Below are 22,130 nucleotides of genomic sequence, written 5' to 3'. Positions count from 1 at the left end.
CAGGACTGTCATCCCAGAGATGCAATAGGCTAAGGAACCTCTCTCCATTTGGGCTTCCCACTTTTTGTTTTCACCCAATTTTGTGCATTTCTTGCAGGGTGTTGCCTCCTCCAGATCCAATAGCCATCCTTTTGTTATCCTAGAAACTGAGGCAATGCCAAGACCCTCCCCTTCAAACCCCGATTCTTGCAACCAAGTCAGACACGTCAACAGACATGAGCTTATTGAAAGGATAGGGAAAAGGGAAGGGGACACTCTCAAAGAAGACAGTGGGTCCTCTCAGAGAGGAGAGGGATGGCGTACCTCTCCTGCACTCCAGTTGTATTGGGGACCCACAAAAGCTTCCAGAGAGTCCCCCCCAGGACCACCTCTTAACTTTTGACTGACAGAAAGGTGACATCAGATTTCAAGTCCCCACTGTCAGGGCAACTCTAGGTCACCTTGACTCATGCTGATAGGTTCTAGTTAGATTCTTTTTTTTTTCTTTTCTTTTCTTTTTTTTCTTTTTTTTTTTTTTTTTGGCACTGGGGATTGAACCCAGGGGTGCTTCACTGAGCCACATCCCCAGCCCTTTTTTATACTTTATTTAGAGACAGGGTCTCACCTAGTTGCTAAGTGCCTCACTAATCTGCTGAGGCTGGCTTTGAACCCTGGATCCTCCTGCCTAAGCCTCCTGAGCCTCTGGGATTATCTAATTGGATTGTTAACCATATATTCTTACAGATTTTATGGTTAGGAGGAACTATCCTTATCTCCCAGAGTTTCAGGTTCTGGTCACAAAAGTTTCTCCTAGGTTCCTCCCATTGACTTTATCTTGGGTCTGTATTTCTCCTGCAGGTAGTTTGCTGAAGAATGTGACCTATCCTGTCCACTGAGGCCAGGCAGGGCTGTAGGTAAATAGCTTCTTGGAAAAGAAAGTATGTGAGGGTCAGCACAGTGGGCTCATTTTATAGAATTATTCTCTTAACCTCATGTTCCCACCATTCACGTCTATCTGTCCCCTAACACTTTAAAATCCAATGGGACACTTCTGTGTGAAACAGGGGGTGGAGAAAGGAGAAAGAGACTCAGCCTTCTGCCCTTTTTTGCCCCCCCCCCCAAGGCACTGACTGTAGTATCTTAACTAGGTGTGTGCCCAGCCCTGGGAGAGGGGAGGGAGGAGAACACCGCCTCCTGCTTGGGTGGGTCAGGGGTCTGTATGTACCAGGAATCTGCTCTGAAGATGCTTCCATGAGGGGTCCCTGCCTCACTATCCTCACAGTTTTGTGAAAGCAAGAACAGCCCTAGTGGGGTCTTTCAGGTTTGTTTGGTTTTGGTACCAGAAATTTAACCCAGGTGTACTTTACCACTGAGCTACAGTATCTCAGCCCTTTTTATTTTTATTTTGAGACAGGGTCTTACTAAATTGCTGAGAGCCTCACTAAGCTGCTGAGTCTGACCTCAAACTCAAATCATCCTGCCTCAGCCTCCTGAGCTGCTGGGATTACAGGTAGGCACCACCATACCTGACACCCTTAGAGTTTTAAACAATGTTTAAAAGAATTTTCTCTGTATCACTCTATGACCCAAGATAAAAAGTGTAAGTGATACAAAAAGGTAGAAAATCAATGAGGTCCCAGGAGTGTTGTTTAACCCTTCAAACGTCTGAACTAACAAATGTGAGGCTATAGGAACATCTGCATCTTTGACCCAATCCACAGATGATACTTATGTAAATTAAACTTTGAGAACTGCTGCAGGAGGCAGCCAAGAGCCCCAGAGATGCAAAAAGGGGATGTTTGAAAACCAAAAGAGTAGTGTGAATCCTTCCTTTTCCAGGGAAAATCAGGACCTTTCCTTTCTCAGGAATGATTAGGGTAATTATTTCTTGGAGCTAGTAGAAGTTGGAAGGAAGTGGACTGGACTGGAGATGGGCGTTATTAATATCCACTGCTCTGCCCAGAGAATGGCACTGGGATCCAAGAAACTTGACCTCAGGGAGCCTGGGCAGGCATCTCCCCTGTCCTGCCCTAGGGTGCTGTCAGTGAAGGACAAGGCGACCTGAAAAGAGAGAGAATTCCAAAGGCAGCTGGAAAAGGAGGGAAATCCCCAGGGGGTTGGGAAGCAGGTTTACCCAGGGAAGGACACAGACTCCCAGTGGAGAGCACCCTGGCTGCATTTGGCTGCAATCCTATAAACATTCCTTGCTAAGATCAGATACAAGCATGTGGAAGAGTAGCCAATAAAAAAAAAAAGTATTAATAATCATGAGTGTCAGTGGTGTTGAAATTTTTCTGGAATTCTTTCTGAAGCTGCCTAATGCACAGAGAAGGAAAATAACAGTGTTTAGTAGATATAAATTACAGGATTAGTGCAAGTAGCTGTCAAGATGATGAGCCAGAGCTTGTAAATGGGTTTTGTTTGGATCTTCCAAAATTGATGTTTGTGTGGTGTGTGTGGTTAATTTCATGACTTTTTAACCTCTGGCTCCTCCTGATTTAAAAAAAAAAAAAAAAAAAAACTACTTAAAAAATGGTAGGAAGTGACCCACACCCTTGACAGATCTGTTTTTATGTTAAAGAATTGGCTTGGTAATTTTAATCAAGACAAGGAAACTGTTAAGCACTGTATTTTTGTCTTTTTAAAAATAATTAGTTTATTCCACCAACTTTTTTTTTTTTTTGGACCAGGGATTGAACTCAGGGGCACTTGACCACTAAGCCACAGCCCCAACCCTATTTTGTATTTTATTAGAGACAGGATCTCACTGAGTTGCTTAGCGCCTTGCGAAATTGCTGAAGCTGGCTTTGAACTTGTGATCCCTCAGCCTCCGCCTCCCAGGCCTTTGGGATTACAAGTATCCGCCACCTCCCCCCCCCCCAATGAGCATGTTGGTCAAGGCCACAAGCTAGGATATGGATGTGATCAAATATGCCCCCTCCCCCACAAGGAATTCGTGGCCTAATGGAAGAAATGGAAAAGCAAATGAGCACAATGAGCACAATGTCCTGGAAAGAGTTGAGATTGCAGTGCCCACTGAGCACCAGAGCCTGGAGAGGACAGCTTTTCAAAGCAGGGAGGGTGGCCTAGGGGGTGGCTCACTGGAGAGCGCTTGCCTAGCCCAAAAGAGGCCACAGATTTGATCTCCAGCACAATTTTAAAAAAATAAAAAGGAAGCCGGGCGGTGATACACACCTGTAATCCCAGCGTCTCAGGAGACTGAGGAGAATCTGAGGCAGGAGGATCTCAAATTCAAAGCCAGCCTCAGCAATGGCAAGGCTCTAAGCAACTCAGTGAGACCGTGTCTCTAAATAAAATACAATGTAGGGCTGGGGGTGTGGCTCAGTGGTCGAGTGCCCCTGAATTCAATCCCTGGCACCGAAACAACAAAATAAATAATATGAAAGAAAACTCTAAAAGGCATTACACTGTACAGATTGTTTGAAGTCTTGGGTTTGTTTTTGTTTTGTTTCTAAGTTATAAATATACTCTGGAGATCATTTCACCCAGTGTAACAATGGTCCACTTCATTCTTTGAATATAGCCCCTGCTGCGGGGCCCCAAATTAACAAGTGAATTTTGACACCTTATCACCCCTTCCCCGTTTTCTACTCCCACTCCTGTGTGGACACACCTGGAATGCAGCCTTTGAGTCACCTCTTTAACCCCCACCCCCACCTCACCCCTGATGGGCCGAATCACAACCTCTGGGACAAGAGTCCCTGTGTTTCTTCTTTGATTGCAAAGCAATAAAACTTCATTTTCCTTTTCCTCAAAGTTGTGTCCTTGTTATAGGATTGACTTCGGGAACAAGAACCCAGCTATTGGTAACACTAGTAGCTGGACATTTTAAATAGATCTTCTGGCTACACAGAGAAGAGGGCAGCATTGTTACCGGGTAGCACCAGCATTCCTTGGGGGAAAGAGGCTAGACTCCAGAAACATTCGGAGTCAAATCAGTAGGAAAGTCGGTCTTATTCAAAGCCAGGTTTGAAGGAAGATAGAAAAAAACTTATAACTTCAAAAATTCAATCTTCAAAATCCCTGAGGTGAACTGAACTTTTAAACAGATCCTGAGACAAAAGGCAGAAAATGTGCATATGCAAAGTTAGTATCCGGTGCCACACAGGCCTGGGGAGGGGTCAGTCTCTGCTATCTGCTTCTTCAGTATCTGGCAGGGTGCAGGGTTGCTGAGTCCTTCAGTTTGTATTCTCAGCAGGAGGAATTTGTTTGAATTGGGCGGGTCCAGGGGTGGTGCAAATTCAGTTTGTTTTCAGCATGGATCCCGCCAGGGTGAGTGAGTTAGAAGAGCTTTGTAAATCCTGAGCAACACGCTGTTATCATTGTTTACCTTGCTTCCCCAATGTTGAAGTATAACACCAGAGAAGCACACCGAGGCAAGGTCAGAGTGGAAAGTAGAGGCTTTATTAAAGGACAGCAGAAAAGACTTCTCCCGGAGGAAGAAGGGACCCAAGAAGTGGAATCCCTGGAAGGGCGAATGTGTTCCCCTTTTATAGCTAAGGTCTTCTTTTAGCTTTCCCGCATTCCTGTTCTCTGTTCTGTTATCTTTCAGTGATGGAATGTAGGTGGGAAGGCCCAAAGAGTGGGGCACAGGTGGGCCAAAGGAGTAATCTGGGCAGGAAGGACTTTTGGGTCAGCATCTCCACGTTTGCTGGGAGCTGTTTCATTAATATTTCTTTGGGATGGGCTCTGGGCCTTGGGGATATTAACATTCCAAGAGTTGTTCTGCTTTTCTCGGACTCCTTTCTCAACATGGCCTTCATTTTCGATTTTACTCGATATTAGACCCGATTTACCTAACTGTGGTGAGCCGTTCTTACAGACCGTGGCCGCCATTAGAAGATGGCGCCGGCTTCCACTGTGGCCTGTGATAAACAACTCCTAATATGGAGAGTTTGGCGCGCAATCCCTTACCACCCTATGAGAGAGATCCACGTGGCAGCTTGGGATTGGTATGCGGGAGGCTTTATTAGGCTGTGCTTGGGCGCTCGGCGGGGGGTCACTAGAAGATGATACATGAATCAAGGCCTGAATAAACTGCTGAAAGAAGAATCCTGAGTCGTGTTTTCCCTTGCTGGCGGGGGGTCGCGACACCTAACTACACTGACTACCTGTCTTTAAATCTGGCTTCAATGTCCTCGGCCAATGCCCTTGTGCAGTCCATCTCAGATCCACCTCCAATCTGGCCCTTGATACAGCCTTTCTATAAATATTGGACTCCCAGCCTGAGGCAGTGCTGTTTCCCATTGCCGAGAAGCCCACATTCTCCCTTGAATGTGCATCTACCTGCCTGAATAAACCTCTATGCCTTTGTCTGTGCTAAAATTTTGTCCCTTATGCCAAGAACCCTGCTGGTAGTGAACTCAGTTCCCTGCTCTGGGAACTCCTTGGACCCTTCTTTGGAGACTTCTCTTCTCCCGTGACAGTTTCACTGCACAACACACCAGAGAAACTGTTTTGTTTCTGGCAGAGATATGGTGGGCTAAGCACACACTAGTATTCACTGCTGGATCTCCAGTAATTATTGTGGCAAATATAATTTACAGCAAGCCTTGTATCTAGTTGTGTGAGTCCATAGGAGGTTGTCAAAATTCTGTGCTTCTGTTTTGTAATTACCAGGAAAAAGAATGTTAAAGCCTTAAAGATTGCCACTTGTGCTTTCAGCCCTCACCCCCAACCTGGAATGAGAAGAAAGCATGACGTGTATTGAGGGCAGGCAGTGTCAGCCACCTCAGGACCTCAGACCTGCACCTCTGGAGCAGGGACCATCCCCTGGATTCCTGTGAAAGTTCTACCAAATCCTCCACAATCAACAGGATCAAAAAATAGGCCCACGAATACACCACTCTTGAGTTTAAAAGCAGCCTACTTGGACATCTGAGGCAAACTCCAGAAACCCACTCAGACTGACACTCCAAAGGCCACGCTGTGGCAGCTCTGCTTCAGCCACCACATGTATCAACCTGCCCACTATGAGACCGGAGGAAACTACAGCCCTGCTCAGTCACAAACCTGGAAGCTGACTGGTCAATGCATGGCAGAAGAATATGAGGACTTAATCAAGGGAACCTGGCAACTGTGGTTGCAATGGAACCCTGTTTCACTGGGAAGGATGACATTATTGACTTTGCTGTTTTCTGTAGATCTAGCTGAAACAGCTCCAAACTACTGCAATGGAATACAGAGGGTTACTCTAGCCATATTTTACTTAAGTGTTGTAAGCCTATTAGAGGGAATCTGCTGCTTCTTGTAATAACTTGTGTCTTATTAAGTCCTGGGAGAGGGCTGGGGATGTGGCTCAAGTGGTAGCGCGCTCGCCTGGCATGCGTGCAGCCCCGGGTTCGATCCTCAGCACCACATACAAAGATGTTGTGTCTGCCGATAACTAAAAATAAATAAATATTAAAATTCTCTCTCTCTCTCTCCCCCTCCCTGTCTCACTCTCTTTAAAAAAAAAAAAAAGTCCTGGGAGAATGGGTCACAGTCCTTTTACACTATGTTCCTGTTTCTCCCTCCTGGAACAATCAGCTTGATGTATGTATCAAAGCAGGTTCCCATAGTTTTTGCCACCATGAGGGACAAACCTATGCAACAGGACCAACATGCCTTATCTGCTATGCTGCACTTCCTCCTGAGGAATAAGTTCCTCCACCCGTTCCTATGCCCCCAGATTCTGCTTCCTCAGACATAAAAGGGATGACAGAATTGCCACTGTGCCTTTGTACCTCTATTTATCCTAAAATGCCAAGTAAATGCTACCTGGCAGAAAAGGTCTTTCCCTGTCACAAAAGTGGAATGATATTGGACAGGAAACATAACAATTCAAGAATATTGGGAATTCCCCGTCAGAGATTGCCCTAAGGTCTCCGGCCCCACCTGTTGGGAAACTGAACCAGGTTATTGGCTTCTACCTAGACTCAAATCAAGTAAGGCACATGATTTAAACCCTCAGCTATATCAAATCCTAAACAAGACTTACCGCCTACTCAATGATCTAAACCCCCTTTTAGCCAGAGACTGCTGGCTGTGCTTACCCTGGAGGCTCCCTGGTACCTGGCCACACCCATACCCCTAACAAATTTGACTAGTAACTGTCTCCTCAACAACTGAAAGTATAGGTCTCCTCCTGCCCAGAGGCCATAAGGTTTCAAATGGTCCTCCAGAGTCATGAATGGCATAACATGGAGGATGTGGAAAGAGATGATGCCCCTTAAAAAGGTTAAGAGGACATCAAAGAGGGGGATGAGATGGCAAAAGCAGTCCCGGAGGTAATTACAAGAGCATTATCCTTAGAAACATGCCTGGAAAAAGGGTCAGCTCCCCTTGGCTCTGAGAGCATTTCTTTTCTTTTTAATATACTTATTTATTTTGATATCGTGCTGAGATTTGAACTCAGTGCCTCTCACATACAAGACAAGTGATCTACTACTGAGCTGCAACCCAAGTCCCTGAGAGAATTTCTTAAGGAAACTTAATTAATTAACCATGGGTCTCCAACTTTTTGAATTGTAAAGAACTGTATCTAAGATTCTGATTTCATCTTTTTTTTTTTTGGTACCCGAGGTTGAATTTAGGGGTACTTGACCACTGAGTCACATCCCCATCCCTTTTTTGTATTTTATTTAGAGACAGGGTCTCACCAAGTTGTTGCTTGCCACCTGGCTTTTTGCTGAGGCTGGCTTTGAACTCGCAGTTCTTCTGTCTCAGCCTCCTAAACCACTGGGATTACAGGCTTGCGCCACTGCGCCCTGGCCCCCAGTTGATTTCATCCTTTTGAAAAGTAAAACCCCTTGTGTTTAAGGCTACAGATTTGTAGAATGCATGTGAAAAGAGCCAGTCTCCCTTATAATTTTTGCCTCTGTAAACATACTTTCCACTAGAAACCCCTACAAATACTTTCGGTCATGTAGATTAGAAATTTTTTGACACAAAAGAGCTTATAACTATTGTGAGAAACTATGGAACAGGATGCAGAATTTTTGGAGCAAGACACAAATCACAAATCGGGCTCCAGCATAATAAACAGACGTTCTCCCTGCCCCCTTCCCCCAAAAAAGATTGCCACTGGTGGCATTTCCTAACTTAAGTTTCAATCTAAGATAGCAGAAGTTTATATATACATTTGGAACTGACTTTGATTTGAGTGATGCAAAATAAAAAAGTAAATACTGTTGATTTGAAAGAGGTTGTAAAGTTTTAGGAGAGCATATCTCGTAACTTAATTTTTTTTTTTTTTTCAGTCCTGGAGATTCAACCCAGGGGCACTCTACCACAAACTTATACCCACAACCCTTTTTTATTTTTGAATCAGGGTCTTGCTAAGTTGTTCATGCTGGCCTCAAACTTGGGATCCTTGTGCCTCAGATTCTTAAGTAGGTGGGATTATAGGCACGTGCCCCCATGCCCAGTTTAATTTAAATTTTAAAGTTCTTTGTAAATGCTGGGGTCATGATTTATTCTTTCCCCCAGTGCTAGGAATTGTACCAGGACCTTTGCACATGCAAAGCAAACACTCTATCACTGAGCTGGCTTATCCTTTTTAAATTGAGATGATAATTTCCCAGATATCTTATCTGTCCCGGAATCTGCTGTGCATTCTCATAAAATTGAGATAAGCTTTAGGAATGACTTTAGGTAATCTAAACTGCATTCCCCATGCAAAATAAAGTATAGCACTTCTGCGACCAAACCTAACCAGAATACTGCTAAGAGCCACAGCCAAGTAATATGATGCATGGCATTTTTGGTTGAAAGGTGAAGGCAGCAAGCCATTGAGATGATATGATTATGTTAAGATTTGCATTCATATGGATAATGGACTCCTGCTGTCCACCTCGGCCTGCTACGGGACTCCTGGAGAGTTCCCATTGGTTGGGGAAGTGCGGTAGGAGGGAATTCCGGAGGAGGAACTTCCACTTGGGATCCGGGAGAACGCCGTGTGCGTGGATCGGCAATCTTCCCTGGCGCGTATGGGGTATTGGCGGCAGTTTTAAAAAATAAAGTTTGTTCCTGCTTGAGTGGCTCGTGATTTTGTGCCCAGCCAGACTGCAGCAATTGGTGGCCCGTGCGGGGAACGCCTGAAGCTTGGAGGTGAGTAAAATTGCTCACCCCTGAGGGAAGGCGAAAGAATGGGTGACCATTTCAAAAAACAATGTGTTCTTGTTTTGATTTATTTTGTTTTTGTTTCAAGCTGCCTATCCCTAGAATTTTCTCAGGCAAACTGGGAAAAATGGTTGGCTCAAGGTTTGAAGTTGTTCCGCCCTGAGAAAGAAAAAATTGATACAATTATTTTTTGTTCCGTTTTTATTTCATTCTGTTTCGGTTTTGTTTTATGCTACCTTATTGGGTTGCGTTACCTTTATAGTAGATTAGAAACTAGTAAAAAACAAACCGAAAGACTGTTAAGTAAATTGTTAGAGGTCCAGACTATGGTAGAAAACATGTTAGGTCAAACAAAAGAGAAGGTCTCTCGAGCTAGTCAGACAGAGGAAAATTTAAAGAAAGAAAGCTTAGAGGAAAAACAACCATCAGGGGGGGAATTACAACAGGAGGCTGCTACTAACTCCGTTCTATCACCAGAGGGCGTAATTCAACCAATAGCTCCATCTACAGCTGAGCGGCCCTCAACTCCCGTAGTTGATGGACGGAATCCTGAGGCAGGACCTCAAAGATTACCATGCCCTGTACTTGAGCAGGCAAGAGGGCAACGAATTCACTGTGCTTTAGATTTTAAAACAGTGAAGCAATTAAAGGAGGCTGTAACAACCTACGGGCCGCAAGCACCCTTTACCATAAATATGGTCGAATCTATTACCAACTTGGACATGACACCAGCAGATTGGGCTAACATGTGTCGATCTGTGCTAAATGGAGGACAATATTTGTTATGGAAGGTTGCCAATGAGGAATTTTGCACGGAGACAGCTAGGCGAAATGCAGCAGCTGGTTACCCTCAAAGAAATCTAGAAATGTTGTTAGGAAAAGGACCTTATGAGGGTCAACGACAACAAATTGAATATGATCCTGGTGTATATGCACAAATTGCTGTAGATGCGGTTAGGGCATGGAAAACTTTACAGGGGCATGGAGATTTACAAGGACAATTATCTAAGGTAATACAAGGAACTAATGATCCTTACGCTGAATTTGTAGATAGGCTTATTCAAACAGCTTCTAGAATATTTGGGGATACAGAACAAGCAATGCCATTTATAAAACAACTGGCTTATGACCAAGCAAATCGTTGCTGCAGAGAGGTCATTAGACCATGGAGACATGAAGATTTAAACACATATATTAAATTATGTAGAGACATTAATGAACAAGGGCAAGTCTTGGCAGCAGTACAACAGGCTTTAGATGCCAGGCCAAAAACATGCTATAATTGTGATCAAACAGGACATTTTAAAAGGAGTTGCCCCATAGGAGGAGGGTTTAACAAAGCTAGGTATCAAAGGAATAGAATACCGGGTATTTGCCCACAATGCTGTAGAGGGAGACATTGGGCTAATGAATGCCGTTCTCAAACCACCATAGAGGGTACTCCATTATCAAAAGACGGACAAGGACCAAGTGTTTACCCACGATATCATGGAGAAAGGCATCAGGCTCCATTGCCAAAAAACGGACTGGAGGGCCCAATGCTCCGGGGCCCAAAACCACAAATATACGGGGCAATGGAGGAACCCAGCAGCACCATCAAGGTAGTGCCCAGGACACATTATCCATTAAATCCCTCATCAGACAAACTAGAGGGAGCGCAGGGTTGGACATCTGCGCCTCTGCCAGAGCAGTACTAACTCCAGAGATGGGAGTTCAAATCATTCCCACAGGAGTAAAAGGACCTCTTCCCCAAGGAACAGTAGGCTTATTATTGGGACGCAGTTCTTCTACTCTAAAAGGACTTATGATAAGTCCTGGGGTAATTGATCCCGATTATGAGGGTGAAATAAAAATTATAGCTAGTTCTCCAAGAGGTATATCAGTAATTTCACCAGGAGATAGAATAACACAATTATTAATAATACCCAGCCTACATGATAAATTTTCCAGTCGTACTGTAGAAAGAGGTTCCAGGGGATTAGGCTCCACAGGTGTAGATTGGGCTATGCTGTCTTTAAATTTAGATTCTTGCCCCATGCTAAAACTAAATATTCAAGGACATGAATTTAATAGGCTACTGGACACAGGTGCTGACCTCAGCATCATATCTTGTCAAGAATGGCCAAAACATTGGCCATTACAACAAGCCACTCAAATGCTTCGAGGCCTAGGAGTGGTGACTAATCCCCATAGAAGTGCAATGGTATTAGATTGAAAGGATCCTGAAGGATGTGAAGGAACTATACAGCCCTAGTATTGGATCATCTTCCTATACATTTATGGGGACGAAATGTCCTAGATCAATTAGGTTTGACATTAACAATTAGGTTTAACATCAATCCTAACGCACCCACTACTAGGGCTAGACAAGGCTTTAGGAAAGAAAAAAGATTCAGAGAACAAGAACAAGGTATAGCAGCACCAATTCAAATAGATCAAAAAATAAATAGACATGGATTGGGTTTTCAGAAAGGGCCACTGAGACAATCAAAATTACTTGGAAATCAGAAAGACCAGTGTGGGTTCCTCAGTGGCCCCTAACTAAAGAAAAGATACAAGTAGCCCATGACCTGGTCAAACAACAATTAGCAGAGGGACATATACAACCTTCCGTATCTCCCCATAATACTCCCATTTTTGTCATTAAAAAGAAATCTGGTAAATGGAGATTATTGCAAGATTTAAGAGCCATTAATAATGAGATGGTTATTATGGGACCTGCTCAATCAGGGATTCCCCAATTGTCTGCTTTACCAAAAACCTGGTATGTTTTAGCTATAGATATTAAAGATTGTTTTTTTTTCAATTCCAATTCATCCTGAGGATAGTCCACATTTTGCATTTACTATCCCTGCACTAAATCATGAAGGTCCTGATCAGAGATATGAATGGAAAGTACTCCCTCAAGGGATGGCTAATAGTCCAACTATGTGTCAAATTTATGTTAACAAAGCAATCCAGCCACTTAGAAATCAAAATCCTGAACTACAAATATTTCACTATATGGATGATGTGTTATTGGCACATAAAGAAAAAAACACATTGCTAGAATGTTATGCCACACTTACAAATTTATTAAAATATTATAATCTAGAGATAGCAATAGATAAAGTACAATTAAATCTTCCAATTAATTATTTAGGAGTTCTATTATCCTCAGCCATGGTCCGTCCACCAAAAATTCAAATACGAGTAGATCAACTCAAATCACTTAACGACTTTCAAAAGTTATTGGGAGACATAAATTGGATAAGGCCTTATCTAGGCATACCAACGGGAGAGCTAGGACCTTTATTTGATATCCTAAAGGGTCCATCAGATCCAAATTCACCCCGCATGTTAATGCCTGAAGCAAGAAAGGCATTAAAAATCATTGAAACATATATGGAAAATATGCATTTGGATAGAATTGATATAAGTTTGCCTTTATTATTTATTGTACTACCAACAAAAAATATTGCTACAGGAGTATTTTGGCAAGAAGGTCCATTATTGTGGATACATTTATCTTATTCTCCTAACACTATTCTTACTAGGTATCCTGAGGCTGTAGGACAATTTATACTCAAAGGAATAAAAGCAGCAAAGGGAGTATTTGGGATTTCTCCCAATAAAATTATTACTCCATATACTATGGATCAAATTGATGAGTTAGCTAATGAGTTAAATACTTGGGCAATAATCATGTGTAAATCTAATGTTTCATTTGATAATCGCTTACCATCTAATCCTTTGTTGTCTTTTTGGTCTAAGCATCCTGTAGTTTTTCCAAAGATGACAAGAAAAACCCCTATCATGAATGCTCCAAATATATTCACTGATGGGTCAAATAATGGTACAGCAGCAGTAGTTACCCCTGATCAAACTTTTACATTTTTAGTACCCAAACAATCAGCTCAAAAGGTAGAGCTTAATGCAGTATTACAAGCTTTTATGATGTTTAAAGATTCTGTATTTAATTTATTTTCTGATAGTCAGTATGTAGTTAATGCTATAGTATCCCTTGAAGATGCTGGTAGGATTTCCCCTTCTTCTACTGTTTTCTCTTTGTTTTCCACTATACAAAGTCTAATCTGGGACAGAAAAGATCCATTCTTTATAGGACATATCAGGGCACATACAGGATTGCCTGGAGCCCTTAGTTTGGGCAATGAATTAGCAGATAAATCTACACATGACATACATATTTTCTCCACAATAGAAGAAGCTATAAATTTTCATAAAAGGTTCCATGTCAATGCTAATACTTTACAAAAGCGTTTTAAAATAACTAAAGAACAAGCCAGACGTATAATAAAACAATGTCAAAATTGTGTGACATTTTTACCACAAGTTAATCTTGGAGTCAATCCTAGAGGACTGATACCTAACCATATTTGGCAGATGGACGTCACACACTTGCCAGAATTTGGAAAATTAAAATATTTACATGTTACAGTTGATACTTCTTCCGGATTTTTGATGGTCTCCCTTCATGCCGGAGAAAAAACTAAAGATGTTATAGCTCATTGCTTACAAAATTTTGCCAATGTGGGCGTTCCAAAACAGTTAAAAACAGATAATGGTCCTGGTTATGCTTCTACCTCTTTTAAACAATTTTGCTCATCATTTGGCATTACTCACATAACAGGAATTCCATACAATCCACAGGGACAAGGCATAGTTGAAAGAGCTCATCAAACAATTAAAATGTACTTATTAAAACAAAAGGAGGGAATTGGAAAGGGGTATAAATCCCCCAAAGATAAACTTAAAATAACCCTTTTTACTCTAAACTTTTTAAATTTGGATTCATCAGGGCTTAGTGCTGCGGAAAGACATTTGTATCCAAAAAATGTACATAAGCCTAAGGTACTTTGGAAGGATATTCTAACAGGACAATGGAAAGGTCCTGACCCAGTGATTGTCTGGAGTTGGGGCTCTGTTTGTGTGTTTCCACAGGGAGAACAGCAACCGATTTGGATTCCAGAGAGATTAACCAAAACAATTTCTACAGATCAAAAAGAAGATGATTTGACTCAAATCCATAACAGCTGATATCCAGAACTCCAGCTTGGCTATTCTTACATCTGTGACAGTGATTAACCAGGATGCTTTTTTCAATATCTATTTTATTATTGCTTTTTCCCACATCATAAAGTTCTATTTTTTTTTTTTTCTTTTTTTTGAGCTCATACAGACCTAGGTTAATGTTTTTCTGATCAGTTTTTTTTTTTATTTTATTTTTTTTAAAGAGAGAGTGGGGGGGAGAGAGAGAGAGAGAGAATTTTTTAATATTTATTTTTTTTAGTTCTCGGCGGACACAACATCTTTGTTTGTATGTGGTGCTGAGGATCGAACCCGGGCTGCACGCATGCCAGGCGAGCGTGCTACCACTTGAGCCACATCCCCAGCCCCAGTTTTATTTTTTGACTGTGGAGTTTTTAAACATTGCAATGGAGATTTCACCTAGGTAAAGCTACAAGGCCTTTACTATTGTCTTATGTGTTGTATGTTACGTGTGCATATTTCTGTTCTGTGTTGTATGTCTGTGCGTATGTCCATATATCATATATGAGGAGCGCTCATGAATAAATGGATCCGAATTTTTTTTATTATTCACGTGATTTTAATGGTTTAATTTAAATTGGGTAAACAGCTGTTAAAGATTGTTTTAATATGTGTACAAATAAGCAGGTTAACAGATCTGTTTGTTTACTTTCACCTTTCCTTTTCATTATATTTAATAATTCTGTTCAGGATAATGTAAATTGTTCAAAAAATTGTTTTCTTAGTACCTGTTGAAATGTTACATAATTTTTTTTTAGCATCATTGTCAGAATTCCTATTTTCATCCCAGTGCCAGTGAAGACAAAGATGAAACCAAACTACAACTTCTGCGATAATTATCACAACAAACTGTATAAACTGATACATCAATGAATAATAACTCAACAAGTAATGCTCAATCAATGAGTCGATTTATTTTGGGAGGAAATGGACATATTGATAGATTCCTCCGCTTTGAACTGCTTTCAGAACTTGCCTGGACTATATATCACTTGTATGCATTGTGATCTATCTGTTGATGCAGCAAATTATGGTAATGCAGGCGTATCTTTGCTGATGTGTCATCAGTGATGCAATTTTTCCTAAGGAGCCGTCAATTGACTTGGTGTCGTGGCATTTCTGTATCCTCCTCCCTTCTACTAGTGATGGTCTAATTTTGGGGGCCAACAGAGGTGAGGCAAAGAACCTCACCCCCCCACTGGTGCATAGGCCTATCCACAAGTATGGCTATATGCTGGACCGGTAGTCAGTGACGGGTATGATCCAATTGCAGTGGTATCAACCTAAGACAGGAGGCTGACGCCTAAAGGTCAGTTCATCCAATGACGGGTAAGAACCATATGTTGAATTGGACAACCTAACAGGCACGGTCCCTAGCCACATTGCTTGTTGCTTAATTAAACAGAAGAGGGGAGATGCTAAGAGCCACAGCCAAGTAATATGATGCATGGCATTTTTGGTTGAAAGGTGAAGGCAGCAAGCCATTGAGATGATATGATTATGTTAAGATTTGCATTCATATGGATATTGGACTCCTGCTGTCCACCTCGGCCTGCTACGGGACTCCTGGAGAGTTCCCATTGGTTGGGGAAGTGCAGTAGGAGGGAATTCCAGGAGAAAGCCATGTGCGTGGATCGCCGTGTTCGTGGATCGGCAATCTTCCCTGGCGCGTATGGGGTATTGGCGGCAGTTGTGAAAAATAAAGTTTGTTCCTGCTTGAGTGGCTCGTGATTTTGTGCCCAGCCAGAGTGCGGCAGAATACTGTGCTGGTCAGTATGTAATAACAAGTTCTCTAAGGCGGGAAAGCCCCAATTTGGAGATTTCTCCAGCTTCCAGGTATAAATAATTGTCCTATAGCTGGTAAGGTTAACAACTTTTTTTGATTTGCCAGGAGCTTTCCTATTTTTAGCCCTCAAAGTCCTGAATCCCAGGACACCCCTCATTCCCTGGGCAGTGGGATGGCTGATCACCCTGATGTCTGATTCTAAGTTCCAGTATTGATACCAGTCTTGGAAATCAGGATTAGGTCCTCGTTCCATGGGAGGGAGGTATCTTGCCCCTTTATAGATCTCAGCTTGCCTTTCCTCCCCGCCACCTCCTCTTCCTATCTGGCCTGTGTGCCCAAAAGGCAGGAAAAGGGCCACCAGGGGATGCTAATGAGCAACTCCTTGTGTAGGGAGGAGCGATTCCCCAGAGGTGTCGGTAACTGGTTGAGAGGAGGCAAGTGTTGAGAGGAGGGAGGAGGAGTTAGCATTCCATTTCTTTTTCTTTGATAATCAGCCCCCATCTTTCCAACCCAGCCATTCACTATCTAGTTTGACTACCTGTCCTTTAACCCTGTCTCAGTATGATATTACTGACCATGGAATTGGGAAGATATGTGCACATGATCTGAACCTGTGCCAGGGAGGCACCCCCAGCACACCACTGTCTGGGGGTGGGGAGGGACCTTGTCCCTGTTAAGCCAAAACTTTGAGACCTTTGTGCCACCAAGCTTGCTTGTTTTCATTCATTCAGGGATTCTTTAGGAGTATCTACAGTGTTCAGTGTTCGAGGGACAGTTCTAGCCATCACAGATGCAGGAGTAAACAAAACTAAGCAGCAGTTTATCTCCTTGAGCTTGCTTTCTACAGGGGGGGAGGGGTGATGTGGTCAGTCGATGTGTCTGTCAATCTACAGTGTTGGGGTTTAAGTTTTCGGCGGACACAACATCTTTGTTTGTATGTGGTGCTGAGGGTCGAACCCAGGCTGCACGCATGCCAGGCGAGCAGTGTGCTACCGCTTGAACCACATCCCCAGCCCCCAGTGTTGGGTTTTGATGAAGTGCTAGGTAAGAAGATGAAGCCAGTGAGATGAAACATGCTGGGTAGAGCTCTTTTACTTTCTGGTTTTTATTGTAGTAAAATGTACATAAGATTTACCATGTGAGCAATTTTCAGTGTAAAATTCAATCTATTTAAGTAGGCTTACAACTATCACCACCACCAGCCATGACCCAAAGTTTCTCTAGTGGATCTCTTTTTGGTAGAGTAGTTGGAGGCCTCTCTGACACACAGGAGCATCTGAGCAGAAGCCTGCATGAAGTGAGAGAATAAGGTTTTTGTTTGTTTGGGGTACCAGGGATTGATCCCTTAACCACTGAACCACATTCCCAGCCCTTTTTTTGGTGGGAAGGGGTTACCAGCAATTGCACTGAGGGCACTCAACCAATGAGCCACATCCCCAGCCCTATTTTGTATTTTATTTAGAGACAGGGTCCCACTGAGTTGCTTAGCGCCTCACTATTGCTGAGGCTGGCTTTGAACTCTCAGTCCTCCTGGGATTACAGGCATGCACCACCACTCCAGGCTAGGAAAAAACTTTGTGCGGGCTTTAGGAAAGCACATTCCAGCCCCCAGAAACAGGTAGGTCTATCCCCATAGCCCAGGTGGGGCATGGTACAGGAGGTTTGGTGTAGCTGAAACATCAACCCCAGCATGAAGGAGATCACATTTCTTGCAGAAGTAATTCATTTAGCAAAGAAGCCAACCCAAATCCACAAAGAGAGACAATTCAGTGCTAAGCTTAACAATGGTGCTTTAAGCAAGGAGGGGATTTTCAAATCTGTCTTGGGATCCAACAATATCAAAGAGTATGTGGGGTTTGAGGAGAAAAGGTTATGAGACTGCAAACCTTACTGCATTTCCTTTTCTATTTTTCTTCCATCAGATATGAGCACAGAGTCATGTGTTTCCTGTGGAATGTCTTTAGCCTGTTGATACATGTTTTGCCTGTGACGGGAGCAATTAGTCATACATTACTGAGTAGATTTCATTTTTCTGGGTACAGAGGGCAACAGGGAAATGTCTACACCTCCGCATGGTCAACAGAAATATCTTTAGACGGTAACCAATTATTAAATTCTAAAAATTCATCTTTCCATGAAAACATCAGGTGTTCTGCATCCTACATCTTTTGTGGAACTGGAGTTGAACCCAGGGCAGCTCTACCACTGAGCTGCATTTCCAATCTGTTTTACTTTATTTTATTATTTTACTTATCTTTTTACATTTTGGTACTGAGTATTAAACTCAGGGGTGCTTCACCACTGAGCTATATCCCCAGTCCCTTTTTTTTTTTTTACTTTTAACCTTTTTATTTTAAATTGCTTAAGACCTCACTGAGTTGCTGAGGCTGACCTGAATTTGTAGTCCTCCCACCTCAGCCTCCCCAGTCTCTGGAATTACAGATGCGTGCACCATTTAATTTAATTATTTTATTATGGTAGGGTCTCCCTAAATTGCCCAAGCTAGTCTTGAAGTTGTAACCCTCCTGCCTCAGCACCCTGAATTTCTGGAACTACACACACCTGTGATGATGCTTGGCTTCATCTTATATCTTGCAACTATTCTTGCTCAATGAAAGATCCAAATCATGATTTATGACTGACCTGGATATTTGAAAGATTAACTTAATGTGTTAACACCATGCAAGAGTCACAAAGTCAAAGCCCTCACCAACTAAAAGAAATACATAGAAGAAATTGAGCATGTTGTCTTCCTTTTAGTCAGTCTTCTAAATTGTTTTCTCTGGAAACTTTCAGAGAACTTGAGGATATTTGCCCTAGGCAAATCTTATTTTCTTACTGATATGAAGAGCAGTAGGAGGAAATGGGGTTTTTTTCTCGATAAGGAGGGGCAGTCACTGTAAATAGAAGCTGACTACTGCAAGTTCATGGGGTTAGGATTTAGGGGTGTGTATAATGATTTTGCAAAATTTTCTATAAGGCTGAAGCTGCATGTAATTAGGGTAAAGGTTAGATATATTGTATGTTTAGCCAGGGAAAGCAGACTCCGTTTTATGAAAGTGCTACAACTGCAGTTTGACATGTGAATAACTGAATGACAACTGCTCATTGCCTGCAGGTTTGATTTTACAGGTTCATAATCCTTTATTTGAAACCTTAGGGTTATGAGTTATGGCATTTTGAAGTTTTCAGAAATATCGTGCTGTATATTATTACATAAGGCCTCCAGGAAGACTGGGGTGGCACCCTATAATCAAATATATAGATATGTCCCCAGTGAACTATCTTATTATTTATACTAAAAAGAATAAATATCATAAATTCACTTTTATAAGTTCAAGTCAGATTTCATTGCCAAATTAGTTTGGACCTCAAAAATAATTTATTTATTTATTTTTTCAGTACTGGGGATTGAACCCATGGCATCATGCATGCTAGGCAAGTGTTCTACTACTGAGCCACACCCCCAGCTCTTTTTATTTTATTTCAAGACAGGGTCTTGCTATACTGTGCAGACTGGACTTGAACTTGTGATCCTCCTGCCACAGTCTCCTATACACTAGGATTAGAGGTGTGCACCACCCCACCTGGCTTTAGGTATCAAACTTGGTTTCAGAGACAAAACACCCTAAAGTTGCAGAACTGCAACTAAGGTACTGTGGGCCTATGTAAAATGTCCTCTAGCTAGGTGCAGTGGCACATGCCTGACATCCCAGCAGTTTGGGAGGCTAAGGCAGGAAGATTACAAATCTGTGGCCAGCCTTAGCAATTGAGCAAGACCTTATCTTGAAATAAAAAATGAAAAGAGCTGAGGATGTGACTCAGAGGTTAAAGTGCCCCTGGGATCAATCCCCAGTACCACAAACAACAATAACAACAACAACAAAACTCCAAAACATCCTCTAATTTCAAAAAGCAAGCAATTGTATGTATGAACCAGTCTCATGAGTAGCTGTGATCCTATGAATTGGAAATCTGGATCTGGACAGGATCAAATTGCTAACACCAATAGGTAGAGTAGAGGTCTTTTTGCCACACGTCACATATCAGAGTAACAATAACCAACAACTGATGAAGACTATGGATGTACTCTTAACGTCCACCTTTAATTCCCAGTTGCTTTGTGTTGGCTACCTGAAGAAAGAGATCTACAATAGGTGATTAAAGGGATGTGAAGAGTACAGATAGAACCTCCCTAACCTGAAGACAAATCCAAAATGCTCTAAAATATGAAACTTTTTGAACCACAAGTGGAAAATTCCACATCTGACCTCATGCTATGGGATCACAGTCAAAATGTTGGCACACCAAAAATATAGTGTAAAATTATCTTCAGGCTATGCATATAAGGTGTATGTAAAGTATAAATTAATTTCTTGTTTAGATTTGGGTGTTATACCTATGATATTTCATTATGTATATGAAAATATTCCAAATTTCAGCCAGGTACAGTGTGGCACATACCTGTAATCCTAGTGTCTCAGGAGACTGAAGCAGGAGGATCCCAAGTTTGAAGCCAGCCTCAGCAACTTACTGAGGCCCCAAGCAATTTAGCCAGAATCTGCCTCAAAATAAAACATTAAAGGGCTGGGAAGGGCTGAGGGTGTTGCTCAGTGGTTTGGCACCCCTGGGTTCAATCCTTGGTTAAAAAAAAAAAAAAATCCCAAATTCTAGTCCCAAGGATTTTGGATAAGGGTACTTAACCTCTACTTACCTCCTGTTTCTTCCCAGGTCAGCCATCTCTGGTGTGAGCTCAATATCACATTCTTCCACATGAAGTGGATGTGTATGTAACAGGAAGTCCTTACTTGGGGGAATTTTAGGGTATCTTTGGGGCCTGAAGATGCACAAGTAGGAACTAATATGTCTTTGGTGGGTGCTTTAATTTGGCTCCCAAAAGGCAGACTCCCTATGAGTCATATCCAGCTAGGAAGCTGCAGGCAGCAGGCAACTGATATCTCCCTTGTGGGTTTGAACAGATCTTATTACCCAGGATCCTAAGGGGGTTGTTGCTTGGGAACCATAGGTGAGGATAATTAACTCAGCTCCTCATTTTAGCAGCTCTTCAGTTTTCCAGACAACTTCTTGTGGACATGGAAGCCTAAGTCGCTGGACTCCCCTGGAGATGGACTCCTCCTCCTGCAGGTTAGCTGGTCCATCCAGAGGGAGAGTAAGGACACGCTCTGCAAGCAGGCTGCATGCTGAACGACCTCTGGCTTCTGTCTCCTGGGATTCTAGTTAGCAAGTGTGATGCAAAGCAAGCTGGACAGTGGGGTTTGCAAGATGGCTGGGAAGCCAGGTGAGTAGCTTTTGAGTTTTGAGTTTTTTGTTGTTTTTTTTTTCCTCACTGAAGTACATACAGAACCTTCTTGAAGCCAGGCGTGGTGGCACACGCCTATAATCCTAGCTATTCAAGAGGCGGAGGCAGGAAGATCACAAGTTTGAGGCCAGCTTTGCCAGTTTATTGAGACCGTGTCTCAAATAAAAAGGGCTGAGGATGTAGTTCAGATCGCAAGCACCCCTGGATTCAACCCCTAGTACTGGAAAAAGAAAAAGAAAAAAAGCATTCTCGGCAGTAATGATGAGTCATATCAAGAAATTAATATTAATAATAACTTCTGAGTTATCCATATAAGAAATCATACCTTGGTGAGAGACAATTCAGTTCTTCATATCAACAAATATTGCTTATGGAACACATACTGTATGTCACTGTGCTAGATGAAAGTCAGATGTAAGCTTTATCTACTTCTGGGAGCAGATGAAAACACCCAACAAAGACACATTTGTTCCTACTTCAGAACTGGAATATGTGTTGAGGGGGCATTTAGGCAAAGATGTAAAGGGGACTTTTGGAACAGAAAAGGAAGACCACAGGTGCAGAGGAGAGAATCAGGATGGTGGGGGGATGCATCAGCAACTTGGTGACCTCAGGAGAAGCTTCAGGAGATTGAAAGGTTTAGAGATGGGCCTTAAAGGATGGACAAGAATTTCAGTGCATAGATTAGGGGTAGGAGGGCATTTTAGGGAAACTATCCCTGTGAGAAAACAAGAGTCCTTCTGGGGAAAAGCCCAGATTAATCTACCATTAATCTGCTGGATTAATGTCAGCAGGAAAAGCACTGATTTTATTATGTACTCTGAGGGCTTCATCTTCTTCCAGGAGGACAGAAAGAGATCTCACCTGGAGAAG

General features: G+C 42.4%; 1 long non-coding RNA gene across 1 annotated transcript; it reads right to left on the bottom strand.

Moving 5' to 3' along the window:
* Window positions 1-17,024: 17,024 nt before the first annotated feature.
* On the bottom strand, window positions 17,025-20,622 carry LOC131424737 (uncharacterized). Its single transcript, XR_009228207.1, has 2 exons — window positions 17,824-20,622; window positions 17,025-17,225 (listed from the first exon to the last, which is right to left on the bottom strand). It is a non-coding gene; the product is annotated as an uncharacterized LOC131424737 (long non-coding RNA).
* Window positions 20,623-22,130: the final 1,508 nt, after the last annotated feature.

The sequence above is a fragment of the Marmota monax genome, unplaced genomic scaffold (genome assembly GCF_021218885.2).
Source record: "Marmota monax isolate L192 unplaced genomic scaffold, Marmota_monax_Labrador192_F-V1.1 WCK01_AAM20220418_F8-fsc00059, whole genome shotgun sequence".
Taxonomy (NCBI): domain Eukaryota; kingdom Metazoa; phylum Chordata; class Mammalia; order Rodentia; family Sciuridae; genus Marmota; species Marmota monax.
This window is presented reverse-complemented; position numbering and strand designations above follow the sequence as displayed.